This window comes from Seriola lalandi, unplaced genomic scaffold (genome assembly GCF_002814215.2).
Source record: "Seriola lalandi dorsalis isolate HSWRI2012SDOR001 ecotype SW California unplaced genomic scaffold, Sedor1 jcf7180002054901, whole genome shotgun sequence".
NCBI classification, from domain to species: Eukaryota; Metazoa; Chordata; class Actinopteri; order Carangiformes; family Carangidae; genus Seriola; species Seriola lalandi.
The window spans coordinates 5,471,039-5,489,866 of record NW_019525453.1 but is presented as its reverse complement, the minus strand read 5'-3'; the positions used below and the strand labels follow the sequence as shown (position 1 = coordinate 5,489,866).

The 18,828-nt window shown below is 40.7% G+C and overlaps 1 protein-coding gene across 2 annotated transcripts in view; it reads right to left on the bottom strand.

Moving 5' to 3' along the window:
- fam49a (family with sequence similarity 49 member A) overlaps positions 1-18,241 on the bottom strand; it is a 35,483-nt gene extending 17,242 nt beyond the window's left edge. For both annotated transcript variants that reach the window (XM_023430109.2, XM_023430106.2), the window contains exon 1: positions 18,105-18,241. The gene's annotated coding sequence lies outside the window, so the exon portion shown is untranslated. The remainder of the gene's footprint in view (positions 1-18,104) is intronic.
- Positions 18,242-18,828: the final 587 nt, after the last annotated feature.

Genomic DNA, 18,828 nt, shown 5'->3' with positions numbered 1-18,828 from the left:
TTTCATTCAGCTTTCCTTATAGTCCATAACACACACACACACACACACACACACACACTTACAGAGTAAACTCACTCACATGAACTGAATCTACTAGGTTACAGGAAACATTGTTCATACACTCCACTATGTTTAAATGTTGCCACACACGAGCAAATGTTCCATTTACTGCAGATCCACCAATTAGCACTTAACAGCAGATTGCCATTTACAGTATACTTGTCTTGTAGATAATATAAACTATCTAAACTCTCATGTCAGACATTTAAGACTACACACACACAGTTTGTCTTCTTCCCATCTGTCCATCTGTCACAGTACATCCATCTGTGTTGACCCCATCCCTCCTCTGTGGAACCTGCACGGCAACAGAGTGAGGGGAAAAAGAGGTGGGATGCTGTGGGTGGGTGGGTGGATGGATGGATGGATGGATGGATGGATGGAGGCCCCACAGGGACACTCTCCTTATAAGGGCATAGAAGTGTGTGGCAGCTCGTCTGACACATGAGCAGACTTCACCTCAACAATCACGCGAGGTCCACAGGCGCACATGCACACTTTGCTTGTCCCTTCTGGACCTCTCAGAAAACACCTACTTGCCAAAACACCATGTGGACGGCACAGACTGAGCGCTGATGAGAGTAGACACTTCACCATCACACTCACTTCGCTCATTACACATCCAACTTCTCTCTCTGTTCTTCAACTTCCTTATCCACATTCACGCTTTCTTTCCTTTCTCTTTTCTTCCCTCTTTGTTTCCTTATCTGGGTTTTTTTGTTCTCTTTTGTTTTTCCAGCCAGACTAACAGATGTCACCAGGCAGTCCACTCATTTACACAGTAACACTGAATATGATTAATTCAATTAGCCAGGAAGTTAATTTACAAAATCAGCCAGGAGACATCATTGCAGATAAAAAAAAAACAGCAATTAGCTACACGGACAAATAATCAATCCAGCCTATCATTCAGCCAGTATGTTAGCTTTGTGAGCCACCCATTCAGTAAACAAGCCACACGTTGAACCAGGCGGTCAGCAGATGAGTCAGTCAGTTTAGTAGTCAGTAAATCTGTCAATCATCCTGGCAGGTGGTGGAGCCAGACAGAGAGGAGGGAGATGCAGACTCAGAAAAAATAAACATGTTTTTTCGGGAAATATCAATTGAGAGTAGGAATGGAATTTTCCACGGGCCCCACAGGAATAACACACATAATAATAATATCATACAGGCCCATTATGTCCCAGTGTGAGTTATTAACAATATGAGTGTAGTAAGGTTGATTTAACCATAAAATGTATTGTTGAGAGCAGTGAGTTATTTTACACATCAGTGTTTCCCCTAGGTTGACTGCTTTGGGGGTGGGAGGGAGAAACATGATTGTAAGGGTCAGCAAAACAAAGTAGAGACTCTCACCTGAGCTAACATGAAATTAGAGCACATACATTATTTCAATAACATAAATAGATATTTTGCCTCTTTTTTTTTTTTTATTAAAACTGTTTTCCCCTTTCTTTGGTTTCTTAGAGAGGCAGGACACGTTGTATCCATTAAAAAAAATGCACGCCAAAAATGTCAGTTTATATTGAAATCTCTTTATCAGTTTTGTTTTCCAGACTTAACCAAAGTTATCTATAAAAAATAATTTTAACAAAGGAACAGGAGTTTGACAGCTAGAGTATTGTCCATCTCAGCAAACGATATGTTGGAATCAAACTTCATTTGTTCTTGGGATGAAAGATATGCAAAGAAAATCATATTGTTATTATTTTTGACAGATTTGAGTCACAATTTTAGTGGGAAGGGTAAATTTTTGACCGTTCATCACTTCACATAAAGTCTGTTCTTCCATCTTCTCGACCTGAATTCATTTATACCCTCAAGGAAAACATGGAGTATCAAAAATCATCAGTGTTTTCATTGCATAAGGACTCTTCAGACATTCAGCTGTGGCTGTAATTGAAAATGACTTTCAGTGAGTGAAAAGGAAGAAGTCCAGTGACCAATTTTACAATTGTTAAGATACTGAAATAGTGCAAAGGTTTCATTTCCATTACATTACTAGAATGGCACGCATACCTCCACCAAGGCCAAACAGATCCAGATAATAATCTGGATCTACGCCAAATTGTACAAGGTCATAGATCTCAACATAATAAATACGTTTGAGTTTTTACATCAAGATCCAAACATTATTACCTCTGCAAAGAGGTTATGTTTTCACCTGTGTCTGTTTGTTTGTCAGCTGGATTACGCAAAGAGTACTGAACTGATTTGCACCAAACCTGGTGGAGGGATAGGTCATGAGCCAGGGAAGAACTCATTACATTTTGGGCAAATCCAGATAATTTAATATGAATTAAAAATTTTTCCTCTTTAGTCTGGTGAATGTTGTTTGACACTGGCCTTTGTGGAGGCCTGCACTCTACTGACTGCATGTTCTGTGTCGAATAATTTTGCAGTGTTAAGGGAAGTGATTCCTGGATCTGCCCTTTTAACTGGATTGGCATTTAATTAGCTAGTTGGATCATAGCTTAACCACGATGTTGTTTCCATGTGAGATATTGAAGGAATAAATATTTAAGACAACTGTGGAACTGAGTAAAAACGGCGTCACTGATTCCAAGTAGTTTAGCTTTGTTCTACATACTTAGCTCGATGTTTCCATTTTGTCCTAATTATCTTATGTCTCCAAAGTGATACTTATTTTCTCACTGCAGCAGCTAGTCTTCTGTTGCCACACAGCGAGCAGCTCAGAGCCTTTGCTTCAGGCACAGTGAAGGCAGTTTCTGATGAAAGGCTTCTAATTTACTCCCTCCAGATACATTTTACCCGTCTGGAGGGAGTAATGAGGGCAAAGAAAGAAGCAAAAGAGTCCTTCTGTCTGATGTTTTTACACTGAAGTTAGTTCTGTGTGTCAATGAATTATAGACATAGTGATGCCCCGACTTAACCTGTGGCATTGACCTCTATAAGCACTCACAGATACACCACCGCAAAGATATAAAACATCACCATCATGAAACATTAACAGTTACTTTTGTGCACAGCCACACAGCTCGCCTGCCAGCCCTTGTCTAAAAGCTATCTGTTTCCATGGTGACAGCAGAGACGTCCATTAAAAACAGGGGAAGCACATGAATATGACAGAGTGGAAGCCAGAGGGTGCACACACATACACACTTTGCTCCTCACTGGTTTACTGTTAAGAAAAAGGGAAGGTATACGTGCTGAAAGCTGCTGTCACTTCTGGTTGAACGCCTGGTGAAGAGGATGCCAAACCCACTGGGTAAAAACTGAGAGTGACAGACTGCAGGCGGGTGATTATGATGAGGGGAAAATGCCAGAAACAATCTTGAGAGAAATCGCAGACAAAATAAATCCACGAGAAAAGAAACTGTGCATCCAAACAAAATCTAAAAACCTAAAGAAAGAGGGCGTCATTAATGTGTCAGCACCTCAATGTTGCTGAAGGCAATGAACCGAGAAGAAAGAAAGTAGTGCAAAACTGAAGAGTGCTGAAAAAGGCTTTCACCTCATGCAGCACAAGCAATTTTTCCACATATAAACACGTAACAACTGTTGTTAATGACAAGCAGAAAGCTACAGATCTATTTGAGGTGAATTGTGTGACATGGAAAGACGCACTCTACTTGACTGTGACAGGGCTCAGTGAATGTCCTACTCCAATGGTGTGTAGCCACAGTTTACACAAGACAACAAAAGACTGCATATCCCACAGTTCACTGGGTATAATGAACCATAACAGCGAACATTCACGAGTCCCTCTTATCTAGCTCTCTATCAGCTGGGTTTTCACAGTGTGTTTACATGGCCAACACTGGCCTCAAACCACTGACTACTCAATAAATCAGTGAGCACATATTATAATCTAATGCAAATTAGTCCAACAACAGTTTGAAGAATGGTTTTCTTACAAAAAAAAGCAAAGACTAAAGTATGTAAAGATAACATATCTCATATTATCTTTATATTTTGGGTGTTCTGCTAATGCACAGTACCTGTAAATTGCTGATATCACTTTGAAAGGGAATGCAGAAACATGCTGACTAGCAGGCATCTGTTAATGCCGTTCAAACTAAAATGACTTACCTGTGTAGCTGTCTTTGTGGTTGTGATTTACAGTAACCACTGGAATTGCTGGTGAATGAGTCAAAAACACAATGCAATGTGACAGGCGGAAACTACAGGCACAGGAAACTGCATTGGCAAACTGTGATTACAACTAGGTCACTGCTAACACTGAGTGAAAACACCTAATAGCATATGTGCTGCACTAAACTACAAGCTGGCCTTGAGAATGACAAACGCATCTGACAATGAAAAACCAACAATGATAGTTTCAACAAACTGGATATTCTGTTTGTAGTCCACCTCAAATAGTATCACTGCAGCCATCGGTCAATGGAAAAGAACAAATCCAGTGTGGTAACATCCTGCAAATTTCACTGATGTGATGAGAGCGTGATGAGCACAGAGATACAAAGAGACAAAGTCAAAGAGCATTTGTCAAGGCCAAGAGCTCCACTAGCTCCAACAAAATAGAGTCAAGGTCGTCACATCCAACTTGAAATACAATGCTTCCTTGAAAAGGCAACCATAAAAAACAACAACGGTTTTTGACTTTTATGATGTGGAGATTCATGTTGCTGAACTGCAGTCTCTCCCTCTTTATGATACACTGAAGTTTCCACAAGCAAAATAAGTCTTAATTCTAATTTACCAAGGGCTACAAAGATGATGAACATCATCTTATTACAGTCATAGTCTTACTTTTATTTTTCCATGAATCTTGACCATGAACTCTCAACCAACAATCAGACAATCAATCAGAGCCGCGGTCGAGCTATGGCAAACACAACGTCACTACTTCAAATGAAAGTGTTTTACAGGCAAATGATTTCCAAATCCCGAAGGTGTAAAATACACTTTTAATTAAGATGTGTAAACTTTTCAGTGTGTATCTCTCAGTGGATAAGTTTGACATATTTCAAAGAAACAGCCCCAATGAGATGATTACATACATGAGTACATGTGACAGGTGCTTACTGCAGTTTTGTTTAACATCAAACCTCAACCACCAAACGGTTCCTGTTGCATGGAAACCCAGATGGAAATCTGACACATGGCAAGTGCATGTTATCAAAATACAGGTATTCTGCTACTAAAGTAAATGCAATTGTGAATCTTTCATTCAGGTTCAGTAATCTCTCAGTGTACAGGTATGCTTTGTAAAAAAAAAAATACATATAATCAACTAATGATCTAGTCATGAGGTATTATGTTACATTATTTTATGCACTTACAGTACACTTGTGTTTCTGATAAAGGGGTTCACAGCAGCGCATTTAAATCACTCAGGTTATTTGAATTATCCAAATAAGTATAAGCCAAAAAAAGAGACAATGTACAATGGATGTGCAGTTTCAACATCAGTTTTTACACTTCTAATTTTGGGAAAATACAAATAAGTGTGGTTTGTCTATGACCATTCACAGTTATATCAGCTGTTGCTGATGCATTACATCCTCCATAAAACTGGCGACTGGAGGCCTTGGCACAAACCATGGATAGCGTGACAGCTGTTGATGTGCACAGACATTCAGGATTGAACCTGTAAATCAATTATTTACATGGATGAGCATCATCTCCAACACTGGAAAATGCACATTTCCAATGTGGCTCCAGGTCACGCAAGGGGAGTTGGTGTGCAAATTTGTGTGAAGAGTAACCACAAGTCCCAAGTGAGACTCACGTTTCCAAACAAGGAGATAAGTTGTGTGCACGTAGGTGGAAATGAGCGCAAGTGTGTCTGATGGCAAAATCCTGTCCCCTAGTGTGGCAGAAGATGGTGTGAAGCAGTGTGTGTGTGTATGTATGTTTGTGTGTGTGTGTGTGTATGTATGTTTGTGTGTGTGTGTGTATGGTGGGATGGAGTCACATCTGGCTCAGGACGATCTGCCTTCTACAGACATACTCTAAGGGTTCAAACAAGGGTTAACCCCTCAATAGAGGTTCAATGAGCTGGAAGACTGCGAGTCTCCCATGAGTAAATGAGTGAGTGTGTGTGTGTGTGTGTGTGTGTGTGTGTGTGTGTGTGTGTGTGTGTCTGTCACAACTATGTTGCATCTTTCTTCCATTCTGCATGGCAACAGCTGATGAGTGGATGATGGATTCATAACAGCCCAGTGAGCAGGGTTTGGGGATTTTAGATGGGGTGAAGGAGAAACATGGACATCACTAACTATTAAGATTAATTGATTTGACAGTGTTGCATTCACTTTGTATTCATGTTATAACATCAAATGTGTTCGTTTTACAGACGTATGAAACCCTCAAAAGAACAACAACAAATGAGAAACAGTTAAACTTTAGATCTCCTTCTTGTGTGAGTGATTCCTTTCATTCATCAACTGACACCACAAACCAGATCAAAACCCCAACTGCTGAACAGGTGCTGAAAACTGCAGGAACTGTGTTAACTTCCTTTTTTACTCATGCAGGTTAAGCTGCACAGCTTCATGTGCGTAAATACATAAAGTCAGTTTGACTTCATTATTTCTATTCTTGTAAACAGGTCAGTTCCTCTTCACTAAATATTTCCTGAATTTTTGCAATAGCTGACATAGTTGAGGTGTTATATTCTCTAGCAACATAATTACCATTATTCATTTAATTTTAGGTCATAATCCGGGGTATGAAACATTATATTAATGTCATGTAAATATGTACTTATGATGTAGGAGAACAGAAAAACAATTATAGATGTCACAGGAAATTATGTCCCCCCCCCACAAGGAAACCTGCAAACTGGTAAAACCTGATCTGCAGTTTCTGGAATTTGGTCCAAAAGTCTGAGACCACCTGAGCATCTGCAACACGCAACCGTCAAACAAAAGACTTTTCAAAGGTCAGATGTAATAAGAAGAGGCAATTTCCTTTCCAGTATCTTGGTGTACATATCTCAACCAGCCAAGCTGATAAAACATTTATCATGGAACATGATGAAACAGAAAAAGACCTGATCCTGAGCAGCACATTCCCTGGCAGGGCAAAAGCCTACTGTGTTCTTCATGTTGAGAAACAAGGAGCGACCATTGAAAAATAAATCAATTTTAAAAAGGCTTGCGGAACTTTTCAAACACAGTCAATCCCAGACGGAGGAAAACGACCAGCAGCCAAATGCTTCTACATGCTGGCTGTGTCTGGGAGCCACTTTGGCAAAGAATCAGATATGAGAACTTGTAATGTTTGGTATCTCATAAAACATGACAGTGATTATGGATTTAAGCAGATAAAGTATCCAGTTCACAAAAAAAAGTTATGTTAACACATTATTTTTGGAGCCTGAAGTTGAGTTGCTGCCATTTCGGTGCAACAAAATCCACATCCTGCGAATGGGTGTGAAACGTTTAACGGGGCTACAATTTAGCGACCATCATATCTGACTGTGACATGTCGGGGGAACCTGTCAATCAAGAAAACATGCCTCAGAACTGTGTATTACATTTGTAATTTCTTCCACCTCCTCCTTGGTACAGTACGTTCTGTTTGCTAGACCTTAGAAGCCTTATAATTACAGATTAATTGCCTAATACAATCTGATAAGAGGCTACTTCATGCCCGGTGTGGGACATGAATACAGAAGTGGTTGTTCCTCCCACAGAACGCTGGCAGTGTGTCAGTTGTTGACAATTAACTAAACCATGCTGGTCAGACTTGCCCTGCATTCAAAACCTGCATATTCAGAAGTGCAGATTCAGACCGGGTGAAGCAATGATGAATACCATAGGAGTGGGTTTATTCCTGTTGCAGGTGCACAGCCACACATTAGAGAGCACAACATGCAATGACGTACTGAGACAGGGCATCATGGTTTCTATATCTGAGTGGCTTCTGTCTTTAGAATCACGGCCCATTAGATTTCACTTAATGTTGGACTGTTTTCAAAATGAATGGAGAGGAATTTTATCTTTCACTTTCTACACTGCACCAAATGCACACCAAACTAATGCGGTATGTATTAAACCATGACTGTTATGCAGTGTTATTGCTCACACTGACGTTAAAAACTTATAATATTCTAAATGAAGCCTGTCAATACCCAATTTTTACACTCCAATAGGTTTTTAGCCAGTGGGTGCACATCCTGCAATTTGTGTGTCAATGTGTGATTGGATTGTAAGTTACAACAAGTGGAACTGTTCTACCTCTAAAATACCATGTACTGACTGAGTGGTTCTTATGTCTGTTAATCATATTTCCTCCAAGAGGAACTTGGTATAAACCAAAGGAAACCAAAATCAACACCAATTACCCAAAATAACTTCTGTTTGGGAATCTCTAGGAAAATGACTGGCATGCACAAATGAATTGTTTAACTGGTGCGTCTCCCACCACCATTGTTATCCAAACTGAACTGCCTTCACAGTGCCCTAACCACATACTTTTTGTATGGACTGCTTCTGTTTCGCCTAACTGTTTCTCATTGAGGAACATTCACAGTGAAAAACTCCATAATAAAGTTGGTATTAAACGCCTGAAAAATTGTTCCCTGCCGCCAAGTGATTTCAGAGATGCAGAGAAGAAATCAATCCAACCCAAAAATTGTGACCTTTGGCCTGGCAAAATCTTGGCCTGCTCATTACACCAGCCTGCTTAGAGTTGTTCTACTTAATAATGCAAAACTGCTGAGCACTAAGTAAACAAGTTGCATAGGTGGTAGCATAACATCAGTCATAAAAACTGAACACTAATGTGGCAGAATATGAAGAGCACTCAAACTATGGATGTATGCAGATATAAAACTCTTAGAGCTGCTGGAGAAAAGTGGGCCCCGAGTGACAATGTGTGCTCAATTATAGCCCATCAAGAAAACAAACATTAAAAACACACCAGCCTGCCACTTTAAACAAAAACAACATGATTGGCCTTGGCTTTCTGCATCCATTTTTAAAATCCTTCTGCTGTTTTGACTGGCCAGGAAAACAGGCCTTCAAATTGGGTTAGGGGAACTGCGTCTCCCTCAGGCTTCCTTCGCTGGAGCAAATGTGACAGCAGGGCGTGTTTGGGGGGTTGAGCTCAGCTCGAGGGGAGGTTGGCTGAGTTTTGCCCTAATATGGACACAGGCTGGGGGGGGGGGGTTGCTGGAAGGCAGGGCAGAGGGTGGGCTGGGTGTGGAGAGGGAGGAAACCTACCCAGCACCACCACAATGGCAGCCTTGCTTCCCTCTGCTGTATCACTGATGCCCTTTATCCTTGCCTCTTACAGTCTACTTCACATACCAGCACAGGATTCAACTGTTTTGGTCTACTAACTGTTCTCTAAACGCTCTGTGCACAATGAAGAACTCTTTGTCAGTGAGGAGTCGCACATCAAGCACAGTTAATTTTTAAGTACTCCTGATGCTCGCTGAAATGCTCTGGCTCAGAAACCATGCCCCACACACACACACACACACACACACACACACACACACACACACACACACACACACACACACACACACACACACACACACACGTCAGTGATACTAAAGCACAGCAGTGAGTCTCCTCCTCTGCAGCAGTACTCAGCTCTGTTCAGCTGCTGGCTCTGTGTGCCCTCTGGTTCAGCCAGCTGGGCCTGCAGCCTAATTTTACACTTGCTCATTACAAACTCACCACTATCCCTCCTCCACATCTGGCCTCTGGTGCAGAGAGAGGGAGAGGGACGCTGATAATGGCAACAGAGACAAAAACTCACAGAGTTCATTTTTTTCTGCTCAGGGAGCGGAGGAGGAGGAGGAGGAGGAGGAGGAAGAGGGGGTGGTGGTCAGTGGACGTAGTAAACAACTCACAGAGGCTTCTGTCAATGCTGAAAAAGAGAAAGTGGGATAGAGAGAGCGAGAGACTGCCAAGGCACATAAGAGTGCATGAAAAGAACAATGGAAGGAAGAGAAGAGAAATCAAGGCAAAAAGCAAATAGGAAAGTAAAGGAGGGCGTTTGGTATTTGGAGAGGAGGAGGAGGCAGAGTGGCTGTCTGGCTACTAGCAGCCATTGCTGCACAGAGTGGGACTCCAGGCGTAGAAATTCCTCCTACGTCTCTGCTCAATGCCACTTCTGTTCTGCCAAGGCCTGCATGTCAGCAGCACAGATACAAAGGGAACCATGTCTGTGTGTGACTGACTTGTTTGAAACTAGTGTGTATGTGAGAGCATCAAGCGATTTACACCACTACAGGCTCCTTCTCTGCTGGGTGGAGGTCTGGTAAGCTATGCCAACCGAAAGTACCAAGACCTTGGCAGCAAGATTATTCTAAACAATATAATCAAACAGACAGAGGTGCAACTGCTGGGGTTACCTGAAGAATACCAACATCAGCAAATGCTCTGACTTGTTGCTCAATAATTTAAGTCTGCTTTGATGTTTTAAGACCAGAAGACATTTGATAAATGCGTTTATCCAAATGGCAAAAGGGCAGCACCTCGAATACATGAGGCTCCAGTAAGCTCCAAGTGACGTAATTTCCTCATCAGAGGGTGTACACAAGACTGTGCGGATGTCTGTGTACCATTCAATTTGTTATGACCACGCTGCCACTACGCTACAAGGGCACTGTTGACAGTCCAAGAGGACTACAAAGTAATATAATAACAACTTATCATGAATGGTGTCCACATCTGTCAACAAGCATCATGTGTTAACACTGTAGTATAAATGAGTCTTATGTGGATAAACCTAAAAAGGAATAGTTTGGCATTTTGAGAAATAAGCTTTTTGCTTTTGTGTAAGATGAAAATATTGAGAACCCTTTCATATCTGTCAATTGAATATGAAGCTACAGCCAGCAGCTGGTTAGCTTAGTATAAAGATTGGAAAGAGTAATACTATGCACATACCAGTACCTCTAAAAGGTCACTAATTACCATGTGTACATTCTGGCAGATAAAACCACAAACTGCCATTTTCAGTTTCTCACACTTTAGTAAGAAAGCTAGGAAGTGTCTTCCTTTAATTCTATATTCTAGCTCAATGAAATTAAATAAAAAAATGACCTGCTTTATCATTACATTCACATGATTGGCAATATTGGGATATGGACAGTTAATCCTTCAACACACTGAGCTTCATGATACAAACTGCTGAGCTTATTGTTCACAGCTGAGAGAGAGAGAGAGAGAGAGAGAGAGAGAGAGATGGTCTCTGACTAATTTCTGCAAAAACAGGCTACACAAACACAGGGAGTGGGGCACAGGGGTTTCCTTATGAAAACAAACCTATTTATGGCTTTTAGTGAGCGCTGGCTCTACTGTGAAGCATCAGCGCTAATCACTTCAGAATGGCCTCGCAGACGATACTTGACCTTTACAGAGCATGCAGGCCTTTGGCCTCTGTCATCAGACAAGTTTGTCGACTGGGGCTCAGATCAAGTGCACTCGCTCAGTTGGTCCTGCAACATATCCAGGCTAAACAGTTTTTTTCTTTCCTCCTTACAATGCTTTCACTTTGTTACCTGTACTTTGCATCTCATATCCACAAATAAAGGGGACTGCACAAAGCACAAGCAGGACACACACGTCAACCTTTGCCAAATTGAGACGTGATCAGTTTCTGACCATTTATACTTTTACACACAAACGCTGTAAAATTATTTAACCATGCAAAATGGTGGAACTGCAGCATGTATGAAAGAGAAAAAAAATCTATTTTTCTGGCAGCACGCTCTGGACCTCCAAATAATTACATAATCAAATTATCAAGTCTAATAATCAGCATTAATCATCATAATCCCAGCATACAGTAATCAGGATCAGGATTTAAGCCATTACTCTGCAGCACTCGGACATTAAATCAGTTTGGACACACTCAGTGCCCTGCCCTGACAGAGCTGCTGTTGTTTTGGTCTGTCCACTGGTTTTTGTGCTGATACACTCTCCTTACCAGAGGGTGACGGCTGTTCTCCTCAACATCCTAATATTTCTGCTCTCACAGACCGTTAAGCTTGTCATGAACAATAAACAGCTGTAAATCTCCGGGTTCCTGCACCTGCTGAGATCAGTGAGCGCGCTGCTGAGTTGCAAAACGCCAAGATCCTCCTGCCAGCTGTGGAAATGCAGAAAAAACAGGTGGAGTGGCAGAAAACAGCTAACTCACTATTCTCTGTGAAACTTAAATATTATAATGATTTATATATTCAAGTCTATGATGCATATTGTTGCATATTTGTATCATAAACATTTTTCCAATTGAATTTGCTTTCAAACGCACTGATCGGGCAGTAGTGACACGTGCAGCAAGAGAAACTGGCTTGCAGGTAATTTCACTACATCAAATAGAAACTGTGACTCACACAGCAGAAATTTGCCATTTGCCAATAAATATAGACTATGAATAAATATGATCACAAATATGACAAAGACTGAAAAAATGAGAATAATTAAATCTGAGTTTTTTTCTTTTATCTTATACTTTCATAGCTTTCAACTTAGCTTTTTACTGTAACACATTTTCCAAGGCTTTCCAATTTTCCAGTGGCCTAGAAAGTATGATGCTTTGGGCATTTGTGCATAAATAAACGGCCAAAGCAAAGAAGCCCGTTGTTGAAAGTAGTTTGCACAAAATCGATAGGACAGATGGCGTGCATTTTAGATGACCCCGTCGTACCACCACTTAGGTTTCAAAAACAACATGCTGACATGAGGCAGTGTTAAACCTCACAGGGTTAAGTAAGGACAAAATAGAAGTCGTACAAAAAGGAGTGACAAACATTTGTCATCACGATAATAATTTAAGTTAATAAAATAAAATAAAATCATGAAAAAATAACATCCTTGAACACTGCTGTACATTAGCACACGGACGCTATGTGGTTTGAAAGTTGGAGCCTTCAGTTAACCAAAAAAAAAAAAAAAAAAATCAGTCTCCTACCATAAAATAAAACTTTAATGACTCATGTGGGGAGTCTGTTACATGAGCAAACAACATTACGACAAACCAAAGAAAAACTCAAACTTACAGTAATATTGGAGCAACTGAGGGATAATAAACATAAGAGAACTGACAATTACAAGCTCAACCTCAGCACTACACTAGCCAGCGAGAGCATACTGAAAGTGCACAGCAAACAGACTCACAGAGAGCTGTTGTCCCGCTGACAGGATGTGAGTATAAAAAGTGAAACGTGAGCGGGAAGTGTGCAGGGTCATAAGGCAGCGCAGCTCGTCACAGGCTTATTCTCACAGGCAGACAGACAGATAAAAAGACAGTCAGACAGGTAGTTTGCGGGTAAAACAGGAACTTGGGAGCGGACAGTTTAATTCGCACTTTGTTTTACTGCGACGCAGCCATGGTCGGCCACACACACAACTAATTTTCTGAGAGTATTAAAATAATAGGTGATCGTGGAGGGCCAAAAATGAATTTAAAAAATTGCAGAATTTTGACCAGAAAACATTATTCCTGGTGAATATTGAACACAGGTGGCTTAAGAGTTGGAACACTTTAATCTTTTAAGAGATAAGCCGTTCTAACAGCTGAGATTTATTAATCCTGCTTTGCCAAACTGGGAGACAGAAAAGGCTCCTTGTGTAAGTGGGTACACATTTACAGCTGAAATGATCATTTTGATTCATAGGTCCTTTCACAGCAGACATGTTGACATGTCACAGAAGGAAAAGTACTTGTACAACTAATAATATTTACAATGACTGTTGTATTCAAGTGTCCCTGTAAGTCATGACAGTGTGACAGTAAACCAGCATGCACAATATCAGCACATGGAACGTGTCAAAATGTCTCACACAGCCTTTCTCCAACAATACACGTGTTTTAGCTTGTGACTGGTTAGATCTCTTTCTCTAGCTCCATTAACACCAAACTTTTATTTCAATTAGAACAGAGGAGAGACACATTTGTAGAGCTGACACCATTAGTCTGTAAATTGATTAGTGATAGAAAATAAGTCAATTATCAAAACAATTGCAGGCCTTATTTGCTACGTGTTAAGTTTAATTGATTTTTGGTGTGCTACTCCAATGCTCCACCAGAGAAAGAGGTTGGGACTTCACTGTTTATATAAATGCATGGTAAATATTTAGAAACAAGCAGCAGAGTTAGGCTGCTGCTTTTATATGCACTTTATTTTAGTGTTTTTACTCACATGTGCAGTTTAGTTTACTGACCAAGATAATCCAGTTATTATTGATACTGCTTTCCAGAGAGTCCTGGGCACACATATTATGAAACAAACATTAAAAAGATAAAGTGCGTGTGCCATATCAGGTGGGTCCATTCTTATTATTCTTAGTACACTGCAACACAGATATAGACAACTTTACCCTGAACAGCCGTCTAGTCTGGTGAGCAGGGCGTTTAATGGTTTGACCAAGAAAACAGTTTTCTACCACTTTTTTTCCCCAATTGTGTCAATACTGACAAAACCCTCGGAGTGAAATTAAACACTTGGATATTGTTGCAAAAATATTATTTGAAAAACTGGGTATTTATGATATTATTTTTAATTTTTTTTAACTCTCTTTAGACTTTATCTTTAGCACTGTCTACACTTTATTGCTCTCTGAAGTTCTCTTTCACTTTTTCCACTGTCACACACATGCAGGCACATGCACACATACACACAGAAACACAAACAATCTGTTAGCTGAGCATCTGAGGGTCTAGAGCCAGTGAGAAGTCTGCTGTGTTTTCAGTTCCAGCCCAGATGGCAGCATTGGCTGAGTCAGCGGTGGCTGGTGGTTCACTGGATGATTAGTCGTTGATAACAGGAGGACAGCCAAGCACTAAGAGCCAGGAGCTGTGGAACTGTGGGACTTCTCAGCCACTTTGTTCTGTCTGAATGAAATAATAACTTTAACAAGTGTGATAAGCGTATTCAGCTTCTCTTGAAAGGAAATGCACAAACATGAACTGATAAATGAGAACAATCAAGATGATTAGAGACAATGGAGACAATGATTTTGTATGGGTCATACCCTTTAACATTTGTCAACCTGGTTGTACTTAAAAATAACAAACATCTGTTTATACTGTAACCACCTGTATAGTTTTCTCTTGATGCAACACTGGCATTTTTATTTGTCATGCTGTTGAATGAGCACAGGAGGAGGAACTATATATTCAGCCAACATTTGACACACACAAACAAATGTGTGCTTGAATGCACAAGAGACAGTCTTGCAGTACTGCAGGCTAACCTTCAGCAACCTCAACAGTGAAATAATAATATAAGAAAGCTTCAAACTGCTGGTTCAGCTAAAACCTCAGTAAGATATCAGACTTGGCACCAGTGCAGCGCTGGAAGGAAATCCTTTGGGATTTCTTATTTAGTGTCACAAAGCAACTTGTGATTCATAGCTGGACTCCAGCAATCAAAAACCGCTGCTGCAAGCAGTTTCATTTGGAGTTTGAGAACAGCTAAACGGCAAATATCACATTACCTCCATCCGGTCTGGTGAGCGTTTAAAGCAGCACATTTCAGTGCCTGGAAGCCTCTTTGTAATAGGACTGTAATGGCTATGGTCATCATATTTCACACATCAGAAGGTAGCATCAATGCCAGTTTGCTAAGCATGGTTAAGGTAGATCCTGTATTTCTTTGATCACCATAATCAACCAAAAGATGATGCTGTGTAATTTTGCTTTAGATTTTACCGTACATATTTTAGTCCTGGTTTGGTTATTGTGAAGGCTGCAGAGGTAAAACTTTATATATGGTTGGCCCATTATCATATACTGTAAATAATAAGGCTAAACATCTTCCACATGTTTACTGTGGTTGGTATTCACGCACTCATTCCTTTTTTGTATTTCCCTCAGACACTGCGGCAGTGTTCTTGCTGTAACAGCCTAGTAGAGCTAAATAAATGCAAAAGAAAGAGTGCGATGCAGCACAAAGGGTTCCCCACGTGCTCGCCTCAGGCAACCTGTAATGCAGCAGCAGGTTAAAAACCACAACGTGAAAATATGCCACTGTTATTGAGGGTGTGAGATGCCATATCCTGTTTTTCTGTCACACACACGAAGATTTAACAGTGAGAGAACAAAATTACGTGACATTACTACTGCAATTTAACAGCCACTGCTCTGCCAGGGCGGTGGTCGAGCAGAGTTTCAGCCACACAAACACAGTACATTCAGCCTCAGCCAAGATACATTTGTAAAGTCTGACATGCTCTTTGCTCTTTTCAGTGTTCTCCCATTTGCTGCACCATGTTGCATTAGCACAGCATCTGAACCCTTTTCATGGTTCACAAGGACCACACTAAACCCAACAAGAACTGATTAGTCAGTTTACATTAGCTGCACACTCGCAACAAAAGAAAGTTATCAGGATATTATAATTATTGCCAAACCAAGTCTGCAGGGACATATGTCCCATCACTGGGATGTTCTAAAGCAATACACATACTAGTCACCAAAGCAATATTCATCCATATAAACACTGGCATGGTGATGGTGCTACATAGGGGTCCTTCTTCTACAAGTTTGGAGAATGTGTGGGGCATCTTATGCTGGCCAGACATTTGAAAACAAAAGTTTAATACCTCTATAGAGTCAAACAGAGCAAGACTTTGTTTGTGCCACATCATATGTGATTCTTTTTATATCTTGCTGCTTATAGTAATGACTCGGCACCTGCTTTTTGGGGCCATATAAAGCCCTGCGTGCCCGAACTTGTCACCACTGTGTAAAAGTGAACACTGAGGCACACAGCTAGGCCAGGCCATGCAAAGAACATGCAAAACATTTCAACTTCTTCCAACAGAGACCAGGTTCATCCACAGCAGCCATTGTCCACTATGTTTTAAGTCACAGTATTCGACCAGCATTCCTGAAATGCTGCAATTACAGCCTGGCATACCAACTGAAACAAAACACATATACACACGTGTGCACGCACACACACACTGTTGTTGAGGTCTGCAGCTGTTGCTGTATGTCTTCTCCAACAAAAGAGCGCCATTTCAGTGCAATAGGAGGCGCAATAAAGCACATTCCTCTCACAACTTACAAAAATTAAAATGTGTCTGATAAACATACTAATTTTGAGTCCCAGCACTTTTGCATTGGATAGTTAACTGGCTCCCACAGTTCAGTCTGTGGTCTAAATTTTTTGAAAGTCGTCAGTCCTGACTCATTTCTTGAACAATCAACAACATCCCTGAAAGTATAGCCCCCCACCACCTATACCTCAATACTGCAATGACCTAAAGTACTGGACTGAATCAACCATGAGTAATCATGTAGTGCTGTTGTTGGATATGATGAGGTATGTACTCCAGTAACATCCCATGGGGCAGAATAGAGTCATTCGCTGGCAGCTCATGTCAGGAGAAGTGAAGGAAACAGCTGCTGTTGTTTGGTCTGAGAGACCCAGAAACATTTAACTGAGCCAGAATATCAGCACTCTTCTACAGGTTAAACAGGTTGAGAAATTTACACGAGAGCGCCACTAGAAAGGAAATAATTCACATTATGCTGCAACCACCTGCTTGTTGATGTACAGCACACTGCTGTCGGTTTGTGGTGGACTTTACACTGTTGTGAAAACGCAGTGATTGCGGATGAAAAGTTGTTAAATTGTCCTCACTTTTAACAAACCGCGGTCCTTAAGCATTTCACTCCCCTGACTCACTCATTCAAGCAATTGAGAATCAAAATAAAGCAGTAACGATTTTATTTGGGACGTTGACAACGGGGAAAATTCAAATAAAATGTAGCAAGAATTTGGATGCTACTTGCAAGCTAAGTTTGCTGGCTAACCCCTCCGCCTGTTAGCCAGCACTGCTGTCAGGCAAAAACCTGGAGAGGGTAGTACATCAACAGAAAACTGTGCCCTGTGTAAAAGTCCTCTCACACTTGCACAAGGATTTAACACTCCCACATAAATATTTTCAGCGCAAAAAAGCCGCTAATGTTAGCTAGCAAGTTAGCGCTTCCTCCCCGGCATCTCGTCCCATGTGAACTCGTTTGACAGTCACTGATTTGACGGGGATACACAATTTGGCACGACACCAGGCGAAGAGAAGTCAACTTAGCCCCTAGTAAACAAGAATAAAAGTTAGTTAAAGCCAAAAACTCACCGGTTTGTCTCTTGGGGTAGTGCTTTTCAGGAGGTAACAACCGAAGTCTTGGTCAGAGCAGTACTTTCACCGACCTTGGCAGCTCTGTCTGTCCCCAGCAGCCACAGACAACAACACTCTCAGCACCCCTCCCTCTGCCACCAGAAAAAGGAAGAAAAAAAAGTCCAGCTTCAAGCCCCGCCCAGTCACGTTTTTAATTGGTCAATATTAGGGACAGTGCGAAATAAGCCAATTAAATCAGCTATTGTTATTTTCTCTGTCCAAGAGTAATGCGTCACATTATTTCCTCTCGTCAGTGCGTGGCAAAGATTTTATGTATCAAAATTCAATTAGAGCTGAAATTTAGGATTAAAAAACAATGAGTAATCGAAGTTTTAGAAGGTGCTGCAATTTAACATAGTAAACGTAAATATTTCTTCAAAGATTAAAACACTCATTTCTCAGACCAATATGATATAACCAATATATAATGTTATGACCACCTTTAGAATATGAAAATTGTAGTTTTTTTTGTGGATTTCTGCAAGTTACATTTCTATATCAGCCTCATCTTACCCTTGCCAGTCTTTCGTTTATACTATCATATAAAATAGTCTGTAAGTGGACTGAGAAAATGAATCAGCAGCTTTTCTGAAGACTGATTAACTGAGGAATTCCTTCTTTTCTTTGCCATATATGATAGTAAAGTGAATAGTGTTTTTTGTTTGATGCCACCCTCGAGAGA